This window comes from Dendroctonus ponderosae, unplaced genomic scaffold (assembly GCF_020466585.1).
Source record: "Dendroctonus ponderosae isolate FM_Combo_2020 unplaced genomic scaffold, Dpon_F_20191213v2 Dpon_F_20191213_1, whole genome shotgun sequence".
NCBI lineage: Eukaryota > Metazoa > Arthropoda > Insecta > Coleoptera > Curculionidae > Dendroctonus > Dendroctonus ponderosae.
This window is the reverse complement of record NW_026017110.1, coordinates 35,611,658-35,627,902: the sequence shown is the minus strand read 5'-3', so window position 1 is coordinate 35,627,902 and position 16,245 is coordinate 35,611,658. Positions and strand designations below refer to the sequence as shown.

General features: G+C 38.4%; 1 long non-coding RNA gene across 1 annotated transcript in view; it reads left to right on the top strand.

The window, feature by feature from the left end:
- LOC125502646 overlaps positions 1-15,032 on the top strand; it is a 41,120-nt gene extending 26,088 nt beyond the window's left edge. The window contains exon 4 of the long non-coding RNA XR_007280414.1: positions 14,747-15,032. This is a non-coding gene — a long non-coding RNA (uncharacterized LOC125502646). The remainder of the gene's footprint in view (positions 1-14,746) is intronic.
- The last annotated feature ends 1,213 nt before the right edge of the window (positions 15,033-16,245 follow it).

Genomic DNA, 16,245 nt, shown 5'->3' with positions numbered 1-16,245 from the left:
TTGATAACTATTAATACAAAGTATTAAAAAATAAGTTTAAAAATGACGTTGAGAAAACCATTCACACAACTAAAAACTCGTACCGCTGCGGCTATAACTGCAGCGTCAGCAGTATCCTCCATATTGACGAATGTAGACAAACGTTTGAACCACAATTCAAAGGGAATTTTGCTTCAAGCATTGTGTAGCATACCCCGTGTAGCAGATACCTTTGCCGCAGATACCCAGATACATTTGCCGGATCAACTGTTGAACTTTTTGACTCAAATGTTCGATCCAACGTTGGAGTGAATGTTCGGCGCCTCGTTTAGCGCCGGCATAAGTTGAAGTAATCTCATGTGTTCGATTAGGGTTGAGATTAGTCGGTCTACTGGACCATTTGATTCGGAATGATGGGGAGTTGTAAAATGAACATTTATGTTATGGGTCATTAACAAATCGGTGACATTTTAACATTACATTATTTTCAAAACCACTTCCATTATCAGCTACTATTTGTTTTGGAACATCAAAATATATTTGATGTTCTGATATGAGAATATTGCTGTGCCGTGATATGGTAATGCTAGACCGAATTTAGAAAATTTGTCTATAATGACTACAAATTTTTGTTTGTTGATTAGCAAGATGTTTACGTGTAATATCTCGAAGGGCTTTGATGGTGTTTCTGTTATCATGAGTGTTTGATTTGGTGGTCGCCTGTTATTATTTGCTCTTTGGCATGAATTAACTAATGACACCGACGAGAGCCCTTTTTAAAAATAATTTATTTTCCTTAGATTTACAAAATGGCTGGTTACATGAAATTACTGTTTGGATAATAGCTTCTGACTGACTGTCTTCCGTCCATCTCCGTGGTAACTATCGCTCCCAAACGGACATATGATCCGCTTGCTCATAACTTTATGGGAATAGGTAGTCAGATAACTAATGTCTCATTGTTGTTAATGTAATTGGTCACATCAAATTTCATCGATTTCAATAATAATTGAATCGCAGTGGTTTCAAAGTTTCTAGTATTCCTCGATGATTTGTTTTACCTTCGTGAGAAAATTGTATGATCATAGTTATTTCTTCTGGTTTGACGTTATTTACTAATTTAGTAAGTTTTATATTGGTGAAATTTTCTGTTAGGCCTGTTTGGAAAAGAGGTCTCAACTATTTTGAAATGAATTAAATAAAAATTGTTTTCCGCTAACAAATTATGTGGGGAAATTTGTTATTTGATTTGATTCGTCATCAGGAATGATAGCATGTATTATTTTATTTTCATCAAAGTTTTCTATTGAGTGCATCTGTTGTAGGGTAATTTTGTAGCAATTAGTTGTGTTGGTTTGTTGTTAATTATATCATCTAATAGACTCATTTTTGCGGGAGTTTCCTGTTTATTTATGCTGTGTTATTTATGAAGTGTTTGCAGTTGAGGGCTAATTCGGTGGGCGAATTTGGATATTTTGCAGTACACGAATTTTGGGGGATTTCGGTTGTTTCAAGCTGTCTGAATTTTCGATGACAGATTCATCGTAGTTAAGACCGAATAGCTTGAAAAGTTCTTCTTTGAATTGGTCAATGTCAAAGTTGATATCTCCTGGGTTGTTTTGAACAGAATTCGTTTCTAATGCATTTAGCGGGATTCTTGATAGTCTGCGTTGGTGTGTAGTTGGTCACTTTCATTTATGATTGATTCGTGAACTTTTAGGTTGAAAAGCCAAAATAGTGGACGACGGCCGGTGTAAATTTTGAAAATTATCCAGATTTGCACAAGAAAATTATTCTTAGCGACGAAGCTCATTTCTGGTTAAACCCTATGTGAACAAGCAGAATTGTTGGGTCTGGAGATGCGACAAATCGGAATAATATCAAGAACTGCCACTACACCCTGAAAAACTGACTGTGTGGTGTGGTCTTTATGCTGGAGGAGTTATTGGTTCATTTTTTTTTTCAACGAAGCTCATCATGCTGTAACTGTCAACGGAAATCGTTATCGTTCAATGTTAACTGATTTTTTATGACCTGAATGGGTTCGCCTTGATTTGGAACATGTGGTTTTAGCAAGACGGTGCAACTTGTCATACTGCCAATGACAAAATTTATTTATTGAAATAAAAATTCGGTGATTCGATTATTTCAAGAAACCGGCGGATCAATTATCCTCCTCGTTCGTGCGATTTAACTCCTTTTGAATTCTTTCTTTGGGGCTACATAAAGTAATTGCTTTACAGCAATCATCTAGCAAATTTACACGCTTTACAGATCAATATTGAACGATTAATTGCTGACATACGACCTGATTTGTGTGAGAGGGTCATGGAAAATTGGGATCAACGAATTAATTCCTGCTGGCGATGTTTTGTTTCATAGCTAATGGTATTCATTGCGCTTTATAATGAAGTAAAAGTTTCCATATTTAGTACATAAATAATATGTTTTATTTCTTAGACAAAATGGGGCGTACTTAATAAAATACCTTTTATAATAGATCACAAAGCGTAAAAATAAATGAAACTTATAGTGATTATATGATTTAGGACCGTTGCTTTTCATTCCGTATATGAATGATATCTTTAAAATAATTGTGAGATTATTATATTTTAACGTCTCGTTGAGAATCCTATAAAAAAAATTAAAAGTATTTTCATTAAAATGTAACGAGACTTTTCATCATAATTTAAAATTTACTTACAATTTGCAAATTATAAAGTTATAATTTTACATTTGTGACAAGTTCAGTCTCAAAGTCGTTCAAATGGTCTATTTTTCTGCGCTCGCCGATGTTGCGAAAAGCAAAACACGATTTTTTAAAACTCAAATTTTATGCAAAATATTTATCTTATACAAACACCATACCGTAAAGGCAGCATTTGAATTTTCAAAACTCATTGTTTTATTTGTATATGCTTACAAAATTACGTTTTTGAAAAATTCCAAACGTCAAAACATGACAAGTTCAACAATGGCATTGCCATCAGATTTTAAATATGAAGTATATGTCTTTTATTTTTGGCTATTCTTATTTATTAAAACTTCTGATTCGTGCTATGTTTTTTATTCGAATACAAAATGTTGTTCGATACGAGGGCGAAAATCCGTTTTTCGCCTTTGTATCGAAAACTACGATTAAATAATCTTCGTGTGTATAATTCAATCGTCTGGGCATGATTATTAATTATTTTCAAAAGGTAACTGACAGCTCTCAGCATTCATTTGACATTTTGTATTAAGAATGGCCAGTTTTGCCATGGCAACTAATGGTGACAGGATTTAAAATAAGATGCTGCAAAAAAGCTTCCTTGTGGCAAATGTCCCTTCACTTAATTGGCAACTACAACAATTCATTTGTCATTTGTGTGCGACTCTGTAATTATTATTGCTGCTTTCAGTGTGATTCTACTTATCTGTTGGTAAATGTGTTGATCTCTTCACCCAGAATCCACTCGACACTCTTGTAGTTACAATCTACAAGCCACATCCGCTATTTCTGAAGACAAAATCTTACGTTTTTTCTAAAATTCAAACGGTTATCTATTTCCAAATTTATTTATGTTTCTAATTAAAAAGATGCATAATTTGCAGATTTCATCTTTGGGCGGCAACTGCGATCACAAATGCGTTTTATAAAAATGTCTTTAAAAATAAAATTTTATATTGCCGTTAGTTTTGAAGTTTTTGGGTGATTATGTTTACACATACACATTCCATCTAATAGCATATTACCGCGATCATAAAAGGTTCCCCAAGGAAAATGTTAAGTTTCCGGAACGCTTCTGGAAAGTTATAACATCGATTAAGGATGCAAATGTATGCAAAATATCACGGACTCAATTTCCTATGAAAACAAGTCAGATTCATTTCAATCTTGAAAATTGTATGAAGTAATTATAAAGTCATTTAGAAAGCATGTCTTCCTTCGGATTACTCCAAGAGAAATTATTTCATTTAAATATTAAAAATGTTTGGGGTTAAATTAAACGTTGTCTAGCAGTCTGGACTTTTTAAATAGGCTTTATCGAAAGTACGAAAGTTGATAGAAGGTGTTGCAACCTCCAAAGTTACTATTAGAAAATGCGTTCCCAACTATAGAACATTTCGCTCCTTGAAACTAACTGCTCTTTCACTTGTTTACCAGTGCAGAGCACTATTTTTAAACAAAATATTTCACACTATTTACCCTAACAGCGGCACGAACCATATTAATTGATAATATGTGTTCTATATTCCTTGTATTTTGTGTGTTCAAATACTTGCTTGTATTTCTCAAATACTTCATTAGTTTGATATAGCTCGAACACCAATAAAGATACAAATAGGAATTTGTATCTTTGATTTACCAGAATGTAGCAAATATAATGTCCACTAAAATAACTTCTCTTGGAGATCTTCAAAAATTAACAAACTGCCTCTTACAAAACATTGCATGAATTATAATTCACTAGTGAACTCACCTTTTGCTATGAAATTGCCTTTAAACGAGTTAAAAATGGGCAGATTATTTTATAGAACGTATGGAAGATAGAGTGTTTTCAAAAGTTATTTAATCTCGGATTTTCTTCTCTCGCATTTTAAGAGATACGAAAGTATGCCGAGTGACAAGCTGACGTTAATTTGAATAATCTCGTATTACATATCAAAACAGTACCTAATTGGACAAATATCTTAACTAATTGCAATTAATTTATTTGTCGTTTCACCTACGCTCTCTAACGGCTATCGAAAAACACTGCAAACATCTTGCCAACTTTGCTCTTCACCAACAACAGAGATTTTCCTAAAACTCTTGAGTCCGTACCATTTGACGTATGGCCGAAAGCCATGCTTAGCTGAATATTCTGATATAAATAGAACCGTGATATTGATGACTGGAGAACAACGGATAAACCTACCTTTTTATAATAATCTGTATCTAGATCAGAAAACTGTTTTAATTAAGGATTTCGATGCAGAGGATTAGCGAAGGAAAGATTTAGTCTCAACTCTAACAGGTAATTGGGCAAATTATACAGGGTGATTTACGTATACCGGCAATGAAAAGTTTTGTTTTCGGTAATAACCGGTCGTGCCTAAACCATATAAAAGACATTTAGCCCTCCAGCTGTAGAGGGTGTTTGAAACGTATAACCTAACTTTCTTCTTTTAAATGCAAACCCTTAATTTTTTATCACGATTGGATGGACTTTCCAATTGAGAGTTTGAGCCACCCTATTTTTGTTAACTTATCTCTTACTATTTTTGATGTACAGGGTGATTCAAAATTGGCGTCATTCCTTTTAAAGGGTAATAGGAGCTCACTTATAAAGTACGAGAAAAATATTGAATTTTTTTTTTCGATAAGTTTTAGAAGATATTAACAGTTAAAAATCGAATTTCAGCTTTGTTATTAAGCACTATTTTGAAATTGTTCCATGTTTAATTGGTGGATAGATAAATAGATAAAATTTATTTCAATATTCATAATTTTTTAACAAGGATTGGCAAATGGAACCCGTACCCGTCCTGCCAGGTGTTCGGCATTGGTGCTTCTTTGCCCATGGTCCAAATGGTCGCGCATTGATCCATTATCTAAGCATAGCCCTAAGATGGATATTCGCGGAATTAATCGTTCGCATGACAACGTGAGGCGATGATCTTAAAGTGGCGGTTTTGTTTTATTGGAGAGGCATTTATTAAGGAAAAAGGTCTTCCTGACGGGAAGCCAAAAATCCCTTTTGCTTCGAGCTTTAATTTTGATACTGTCAGCCGTGGCGTTAACCGTCGGCAGTTTCAACTAGATGACCAAATCGTGGAATCACAGACAGAGTGCCAGATAGGGGAGCCGTAAGTCAGTATGGGCCTTATGGTAGAGGTGTAGAGCTGAAGTTTATTTTGAGGTGATAGAAATGAATTTGGGGCCAGAAGAGAGTACAACTTTCTTCGGGCCATGAAAGTCTTTTGTATAGCATAGTCAACATGCTTGTTGAAATGCAGTCGGGCGTCTAGTTTGAACCCCAGGTATTATACCTGGGGTTCAATACCTGGTATACCACCTCTTTTACTGGCTTGATTGGAGTATTTTGGACCATGAGTGGCGATAGGATTTTATTGTTAGTGAATTTGAGCGAGAAGATAATAAGTTCAGTCCTTCCTGAGAGTCACTTCAAGTTTCCATTTGTCGAAATACGGCGCCAATAAACTTAGGTGATGTGCAATGCGGAATTTTGCAGCCTGAGCATAAAAAGACGAATTGGGAAGTTTTGGAATGTCTGCTGTATACAATGTATACAACAACGGCGAAATCACTGTACCTTGTGGCAGTTCTGCCGCTATGCGTCGTTTGGCAGCAGTGGAATTCTCCACTTTCACCTGGATGGTACGATTTTTTAGGTAAGACGCTATAAGGGAAACTAAGTAGAGTGGCAGTGAATGTACGGCAAGCAACTTGTACAGCAGGCATGTGTGCCAAACTGTGTCAAAGGCCCTTTCAATGTCGAGAAGCAACATTACCGTAATTTGAAGCTTATTAAATGCTGCATAGGCATCCGTTACAATCCTAGCAGTTTGCAGCGTTGTGTTGTGTCTTGGTCGAAAGCCAAACTGCTCGTTCGGGATTAAACTTCGAAGCTCGGCTGCTGCCTGTAGTCTCGATAGGATAACCTTCTCGGTTAATTTGCCGAGGGAATTCAGGAGGGAAATTGGCCTATAAGATTCGGGATCAGTCAGGTTTTTGCCCGGCTTTAAGATAGGAATTATGACAGCGTTTTTCCAGTCCTGTGGGAAATCCTGCAATTTAAGGACTGCGTTGACTATTTGTACTAGTAGCACAATAGTTTTCCGCGGTAAGTTTTTGAGGAGTAAATAAGGGATGCCGTCTGGCCCGGGGGCTTTTCGGCTAGGGAGTCGCCAAAGGCACGATTGTGTCTCCGGCGGGGTTGATAACAACACAAAATCCTATATAAATAGGAATGCAAAATCGAGGGTGGTATAGGATACTTCCGTTCTACAAAAACAGCGGTCTGTCATTCTATTTCGTTATCCTGAGAGGATGGTTGAACTTTGTGCACCTCTGCCAAAAAGTCGGCGAGCAGCTCGCACTTGTCACTGGTGGTCATGTAACTCCGCCCCTCTTTTTCAAGAGCGGTAACGTGCTCGTGGCCTTTTCGGAGACTTCTCGACAGTTTCCACAAAGAGTTGTCACAGGGGGTTAGATTGCGTAGCTTTTCCGCCCAGGTAAAATTCCTGTATGCGGAAATTTCACGCTGTATGTCTCGTGCAAGCTTTGCTGTGAACGCTTTCTGATTCGATTTTTCGCCTTGATAAGGTTCAGAATTTCCTCAGGAGGGTTGTCCCGCCGCGGCCTGTTTGGAACTATTTTGGCCAGAACTTGTTGTGTCCGTTATATATTCCTTGTCAGACCTTTTACTGCAAACTCTAGAGCTTCGACAGTATCGAGCTGGTTTGGAATACGCGTCAGGTCTTGTAGTCTCTTTCGATATTCGCGAAAATCGAAATTCTCATATGAATATCGAAAGTCGTTAGTTTGAGTGCGCTTTAAATTCCTGATGTCAAGGTAAATGAGCAAATGGTCACTGCTGAGGGCGTCTATAACCACCATCTTCGTGAGATTGGTGAGTCCTTTGGAAATTCCGAAGTCAAGGAAGGATGGGTTTCCTCCATTGTTCGGATAGTGCGTTGGGGAATATGTGGCCGTAACAAGTAAGCCATTGTCGCGAACGTAGTTGGCTAGAAAATTGCCAACTACGTTTTTCCGCCCAGGGTTATTAAAAAGTGGATGACGGGCGTTGAAATCTCCCATAAGCACCATCCTATTGGTGTTTAAAAAGAATGGATCGACGTCAGTGGCCTGTAAGCGTATGAAGGTAGAGTATCCACAGTAGATCAAAACACCATCAGGAAGCTCTACGCCAACGTTCTCTATTACTCACTGCCTATGTGGCAGTCTCCTGTATGGGATCGTTGCCCTGACCGCTATGGCCACTCCACCCCTTAGACCGGGTCTATCGGCACGCTCAAGCCTGTATCCGGGGATACAATACAAAATTCTGATTCTGTCTCCGGGTCGCAACTATGTTTCTACAATTAACGCCACATCTACGTCCTCAAATTCGAGGAACTGCACGAACTCGCCGAGACAGGACTCCGGAGTCCACATGAGTTCCATTCCCCAATACTCATAGGGCACAGTTGACGATATCAGTGCTTAAAAGTGAAATATCTTCATTGAAGAACTGCGCTGAGACCAAGAATTTGTCTGTCTTCGAGACGCAACCCCTCAATGCAGCGCTGGAAAACCTTACCGCCTTAATCACCTCCTCCAAGTTGATCTGCAATGACAGCTCGGCGAATTCACGCTGGACACTGCCCAGCATGGCCACCGCGTTCCCATTTATACCATGGGCCAGGTGGGCAGAGCGTATCGAGGCAGCTTCATGCTGCCCCAGCGGTGGAAACTCCGCTAGTGAAAGCGGTGGTGGGGGCAGCTTGGTCCAGTTGGCAGAATTTGGCGGCGTGGTCCGGCTGCTTAGGGCTGGAGGGTGGATCGGGCCGGGGACTCGGCTGGATTGCCCCCAGGCTGGTCTTGCTGGTGGAGGAGCTGCGACAAAACGCTGCCTCTCTGCCGGAACTTGCGCCTGTTTAAAAACATAAACTGACCAGGCCTCATCAAAGGTACGATGGGGCCCGCCGCAGTTAGCGCACTTCAGGAGTGCTCCAGGCGGACACGCGGTGATTTCATGCGCCCCGGCACATCGGGAGCACTTAAAGTTCCGGTGGCAGTTTCCAGACACGTAACCCCTCCACCCCTGGTATCGACGACACTGGGTCAGGGTCCTTCGGTTTTGGCGCGTTTCCCACGAAACCCTGACATCACACACCACCCTGGCCTCAGCGTTGAGTTTGCGGAGAGTGGCTTTGTCGTCGGTGACTACCAAATACAGCGGCCTGAATTGTGTCTTCATTTTGAACACATTTTTCACCTCCAGCTATTTGACGGCCAGATCCTCCTTTATGGCAGCCGATTCCACATTTACGTCCAGCCCCCTTAAGACGAACGCGTGCGGTTTTTCGGACGCGGGCGCGTAAGTATGGAACTGACTGTTTTCCAGTTCGAGGGACCGTTTTACCGCCGCCCAGTACAGAATGGTGCTGCAGTACCCAATTAAGGAAGCCTTTGTGTACTTCAGCGTAAAATGCTGACTGGTGATTTAGACCGCCAATCAGCATACTATGGTTGCGGGATTTTTCAGCTATCACGATTAGCGGCGGTTTCTCGGCTTTCTTAAGCGGGTTCCGCGAGCCCACACGATTTCTGCTTCCTGGCTCATCAGTTCCTTTGTCAGGGTTGGGAGCCGTTTGGGGCTCCTCCTCGGTTCGTAGTTGGATGGGCGCAAAACGGTTGGCCAGCACCGTGGGGGCCTCCGCGCTCACAAGCAGTGTGTTCCACGATACTGTCCTCCGTGGAGTCACAAATCCGTCAGACGGTGCATCCGGTTGCTGGAGGTGTGATGCTGTTGCTGTCCTCGTTGTTTCGGCCGCTGTAGGTCGATCGATGGCCGTTTTTTTCGGTGCCGGGGTTGGTAAAATGGGCGAGGTTGTGTTCGACTTAAGGGGTTTAACCCTTTTCTTTGTCTGGGGCCTAAATAAATAGCCCTTATGAGAGCCCTGACCCGACTCCGATTCATTTCACTAATCGCGCAAACCTGGTAGTTGCCCGATAAAGAATGTTTCTTAAAAAAACGCACAAATACAGTAAACGATTGCAATGTTTATTCGTAAATATCGCACGCTTGCAAGACGCTTACAAGAACTCGCGCCAACAAAGGCCGAGGAGAGCGGTTCCAGGAAGATAGTGGACGATAGATGTTCGGGTTCCAGACGCAGCGGAGCAAGTATTGGAGATAATTGCAGAAAAGCCCTCCAGGGACACTCAGAGCATTGTACAACAACTGACAGTTTCCCAAGCACCAAATAAATAGGAGGAAGGGCTACAATTGATACCACGTATGTAAGATACACACAGCAAACGGACAGTTTATGCCATTGGATTACTGAACACTGGTATAAACTGAGCAGGAGTTAATTATCCATAATACGAGAAGCTGCTCGATAACAGTGGATAAAGAGTAAACATAATTACGGAGCAACAGGTATTTGCCCAATGTTAATTAGACAGATTACCTTGAAAAACATTGTTGCCGTCTTTTTTATATAGCTTTTTGCAAATTTTTGAGTATTTAATAACATATTAATTTTTTTGCTATTTTTTCTATACTCCTAAAACATCGCCAGACAACACCTCCAGAGGAATGACGCCAATTTTGAATCACCCTGTATATCAATTGTTCTAGAAAAAACTGATTTTTTGAAAAATTTGTATGTCAATGTTTGTAGGCTGCATGCGCCCATATGTCACACAATATCTTAGTGTCATCTGGGGAGTTATCCTAGGTTTTCAGCCAACTACCTACTAAATTTGGGATTTGAATTTCGAACCGTTCCTTAGATATATTTATCTATTTTATTTATCGTATGGCCATGACACATAAAAAAATAACCCTCGAATATTACCAGAATATAGAATGCAATACAATACAAGATACATAATAGTATAAAACATATTTTTTAAAGGGTACAAACGAACATCTAGACTATTTATGTAATCTATCTTCTCTGGGTTCGCTATCAGCAAGTCCTCAGGTCCACCGTTATACGATCGCATGGTACACTCTTCTGTAATATGCCTGATGGTTTGGGTTTCTCCACAGTCACAAAAAGGAGATGGTTGCTTGCTTGTTGGGTTCTGATTATGTTAGGGGCGGCCATGTTTTGCGTGGTAAATCGAAACCAGGTGGCTTTTGTTACCTGCACGGCGTGCTATTATTTTGCTGTTTAGTCCATTCTTGAGTCCATGCGTTGGTAAGGTTGAACTCATCTTCCACAGCCACCCTTGTCGTCCTTGTTGGTGGTCGTCTAGACCGAAGTTGGTTATGATTGGCATCATCCATATCCTGATGGATGGGTGAGTTTCTGTTGTCCACGATCTTTTTATACTCGTTTGTAAAAGCATTTATTCGTCGTATTCGCGGGGGTGAGTTGTGGCTTAGAGCTGGAAGCCATTGCGTGGGAGTTGATTTGAAGACACCAGCAATCATGCTCATGGTATTATTTAGCGTCGCGTCTATTTTATTTATATGTGGGATGTTTAACCAAAGTGGAGCGCAGTATTCAGCAGTTGAAGAGACAAGACCTAGCGCAGAGGAGCGCAGAGTGGAAGCCAATGCTCTCCAAGTTGTGCAGCACAGTTTTTGAATTATGTTGTCTCTTGTTTCTCATTTGTCCGCAGTTTTCGATAAATGTTCTCTGCAAGATAATAGTTGGGTGTTTTATCGTGGGTAAGTAAGGTGTTTTCCAATTGTATGATCAGTTCTCTTCTCGCGAGTTTATTATTTAAGTGAAAGCAGGTAACTTCTGTTTTGGTGGCACTGGGTTGGAATCCCCACTTGTAAAAAATATTTCCCACCACCTCCAGAACTGTCGGTAGGGTCTCCTCTGACTGTCCAATAGAACTGCACTTTGCGCAAGCATGTAATAAAATATAAGGTTCTCTATTACAAAAAAATGAGAACCTGTCAACATTTCAATTCTCCAAAATATGTTTTTTGACCAAAAATGGTGGTTATACAGACAAATGTATAAAACTTTTCTTTTCATCATCTTGTTGATAATTTTTCAAATAACCCTGCACGGGAGTACTAAACTGTACATCGGGTTTTTCATATCCGTTTAGTTGAACCTTGATACCATGAATCACCCTCTTGAAATTTATCAATACACTAGGCATTTTTGAGATTTCGTACACGTTACAAATATTTTGCGGAAATTCAAATCTCCAAATGTCACCTGTGGTTCATCTGGAAATATCTTGAAAATAATCCATTGAGAATCCTGGTACTGGTTACTTTTCCTAATTCGGCTTTACATTTCAGCTGCCTGAGGTTAGCGAACCTCGAGATTTGCACTGTTCCCTACATTATTTCTTTTTCGAATCAATAATGCCGAGGAAATTCTTGTTTTTATTTTCAGAAAACTTTAAAATACTTATACAGGGTGTCGAAGATAAACATGCATGGGAATCTCCGAAAGCGTAAGACTCACGAAGTCCGTTGAATTGCGGAAAAGCTGCATTATCAAAAATCAAGTATAATACTAATTACTTAAATTTTTGAGACATTTCGAACATAGTGAAAATACAGATCTTGCGACAGGAGGGTGCTCCTGAGCACAATGCCAGACAAGGTCGAGAGTACTTGTTTCAGCAGTTTTGATCGGATGTTATGGTGACGTTTCCTGGCCAGCCCGATAGCCAGACTTGATGGGACTCGACGTCTTCCTTTGGGGTTACATTAAAAACCAAGTTTACGTTCAACATTTTGACACTGGATGCCAACTTTTGGATGCAGTTACCGGTGCATCTAATTCCATAACTCCAAATCTAGTATTCAGTGTTGTAGATTCAACGGTTTGAAAGGCGTTCTTGCGCTTTGAAGTTAATGATTACTTTTTTGGACAATTATTAAAACCCTTTTTTGGTTTTTCTTCTGAGTTTAGTAGGTTACTTTTATTCCAATTACTATTTTTGTTTAACTTTTTATTTATTGAAAAGTTTCATTCTGGTGTTAGTAAGTTTTGTAGATGACACGTACTCCTTAAGTTGAACGCTAGACGTCTGAAAGTTGACACCCTTCTCTCTTCTTTCAGGATATTTGTTGTTATAATTTACAAAAAAATGCTTTTTTTGCGCAAAGACCGGTACAAATCGTACTGTGTTAAACATCGTTGAATTAGCCATTAAAACAGCTACCTAATACGTTATGCACTTTTTTTCGGCCCATGTGAAAAAACAAAAATTGACAAAAACAAAAATTCTGATTCTCTCAAAAATTGAAAGAACTACTCAGTTTTGAAAAAGCCCTCTGATTGTCCAACTTTTTCCTAATATAACCGACTTCGTATATCTCACGGTTTCGGAGATCCCCATGCAATGCATCCTTATCTTAAACATCCTATCCTGTATTTTGTATAGCGCCCGCTCAACTTTGGACGAATTGCAGATTTTCAAAATTGCTATTTTTAAAAGCTCTAGAAGTATGGTAAAAATCGATAGTGCCGAGAATAATCTATTACTAAAATTACTGAGCTTTTCCTTTTAATGGGGCCCAAAAAAGTGTCTTTGAGCCATTTTCATAAAGCGGAACTCGAATTTGCGGCACGCTATTTATTGCTAAATCATGTCTTTTGCACTAACCAATCATGTTTCCGCGCCCAAACTGTTTTTTTAGGCTTCGTAACAGTTAAGCCTTCGTGACATTTTGGGCCGCATTGTTACGCCGCATAATTAAGGGTCGCATAATTAATCGGTATTTGGAAATCATGCGTACAAAATAATTTTGTTAATGACATATGGCTGTTACTTTTGTACGGTCAAATATTTTTTTGGAGAATGATAAGCAACATTTACCACAATAGTAATTAATTCCAGAATGCAGCTGCGTCAATTTTGATTTTACTCCAAAATTCAGCACTCTTTCAGAACACAATTTTAATATTTAGAACAATAACCAATCTAAAAATGACAAAATTGGGAGAAATGGTCCCAGGATTTTACTTTGGAACAAAAAAGCGCAAAAACTTTGAAAAACATCTAGAAAAATATGTTTTGACGGACATTATTCGCGATAGACGCATATAATTAATATAAAACCTGAATATGAATGACAGGAGACATTTGTATATTGGATAAATTTTTGCTAAACACTTAGCATGAAATAATGTTTATGAAATGTTGGAATATTGCAATATTTACATTAACCATACCATCCTTTAAAAAATATTATAATAATTTAAATTAATAGAGCTTTATAGTCTGAAGGGCCTAATACGTTTGAAATGGAAATGTTTTATGTAGTATATTGAATCACAAAAAAGCATGTATATTGAGCAAGAAATGACGATAAATAAGCCAATCTTGATTCCTAAAAGTAGGCTTTCATATATGACTACTAAACGTTTAAAAATCAGTTAATCAGAATTGAAATTCAGTTTGAAGGTTTTTAGCCGATGATTAATATATGATCAGCTCGTTTGCTAATCATATACAGGTAATAATTTAGAAAAGTTTCAGTAATACCAGCCATTTCAGTAATACGTAAGGGCAAACACATGTATGCACCATTTATACTAGCAGCAACCCTCTAGCCCGTATCGACCTCAACTCTAAAATTAGCTGCTTTTAAAATAGCTCTTTCTAGCGCCAAATTGTTAATTTGATTTAATTGAAGCAGTTAGCGACTTACTAAATGAAAAGCGACTTGAGTATTTTAGTGCATCTTTCAATTAATGAATTGTTCAAATCTATTTCCATTAATGTCCAGACAATAATAGAAGCCGGTTTTAAAATTCCCTGCCAATGTTTCAGGAATTTTGCCTGGATATAGACTGGCATGTTTGAATAAGTCTTTTGCGCATTTTCTCAATTGAGCCAGGTAGAGTTTTATGAGCAACAGATTGTGTCATATGTCTCCAGAGAAAAAAATTAAGTAGGGTCAGTTCTGGAGATATAGGAAAATAGGATGAATCTAAAACTTGTTCTTTTTAACGCATATTTGGTCAAAAAAAACGATTGTTAAATTATGATAGTGAAAAAAAATTTTTAGACTGTACAACGGAATTCTAGTTTTTAAAATATTTTCTTTTTCAGGAAGCCTCATCGCAATTGATCAAAATGAGAAGCATGCAGGGAAGCTTAGAGATATTGAAGATGAATATACATTTTCTTCATCTGCATCAAGTTACACATTAGTGATATTAGTTGTATATGTACAATTGTTTGTTGTGGTTGTTTGATGTGTAAATACGGCCGTTATTGTCTCGTGACTGACCCATTGTGGATCTCTGAATTTCGAATATGAAAGGAAATCTAGATATACTGAATGGCCCAGTTTCAACCCACACTTTAATAAATTTTGCTCTTATAGACTAGTGTTCGTGACCGTTTCATTTTTGAAACCAAAAGATATATTGTTTCTTTGTTTTTACCGAGTACTTGAAAAGTGCTTACAGGCATCGGCTGCAATTCGTATGCTGATAAAAATATCTACAGTTGCACTTGTTATGCGGTATTTTACTACACACTTTTTCCCGATTTATGGCCAATGAAGTGGGACAATAAGCATGACGACAGTATAAAAGGTGGTAAAAAACGAAATAATGGTTTTAGAAGAAAACGTATGTTGAAAGGATTCGAAAAATAGACTCATTACTAATAAAAAAGATGGGATCGATAAAATGTTTAATTTATTAAAAGTATAAAACACAGCAGTCGGCCATATTGATTGAAACGCCAATCAGATCGCATGACGTCACGACGTTTGAAGGAATAACACAGCTTATATATCAGCTGTAGCAATGACGTGTTAACAACCCTGTCGAATCAGTTTATTTGCTATTTATTCGTAGTTTTGTGCTAAATAATCTAAAGGAATTAAAAACTATGGAACAAGTATTTATCAAGGCCAACAGGTCTAACTTGCCCAGAGTCGATATGTTAATGTTGGGGGAGTTTTCAGCATCCAATAACGACTTTTTCTCATCTGACTTTCATAATGTGAAAACTTTTTGTAAGTACAATCTAATTCATCTTTAGTGCTAAGGATAATTTCATTCACACAAACCTTTTATAACACTTGTTTTTATTTATATGATCCGTTATTTTTGAGACACCGAAAGTTATACAATTTTTACGCACACAGTGAAAACAGTTCATTTATTTAAAAAGAAATATTTACCTACGAAATATACCCATATATAAAGACAATCTCAGTGGATAATGTTAAGCTAATAAATGTAACATTAGTTGTCAGTTTTTGCACTTACGCAATATTCTAGTGAGTTTTATTTTTTTCAGGTCTTGACGACCGTCAAGTATGGTTATAAGTTACGTGCAACTTAAGCGAGACTGAAAATTTTGCACCGTAAAATGTAAAATTTGCAAAATTGAACGTAAAGTTCATGCCAAGTTATATGCAGTCAAATTGATAGTTACTGAAGACGAAGCAAAAGTCACATCTGTTCAATGCCACGATTGTGTCGCTGCTCAAGGGGGTTGCAAGCATGTCATAGCCCTCCTTACGTGGGTCGACCGTAGGACCGAGGAACCATCCTGTACTGAAGTTCAATGTTGTTGGCTGAAATCTAAAC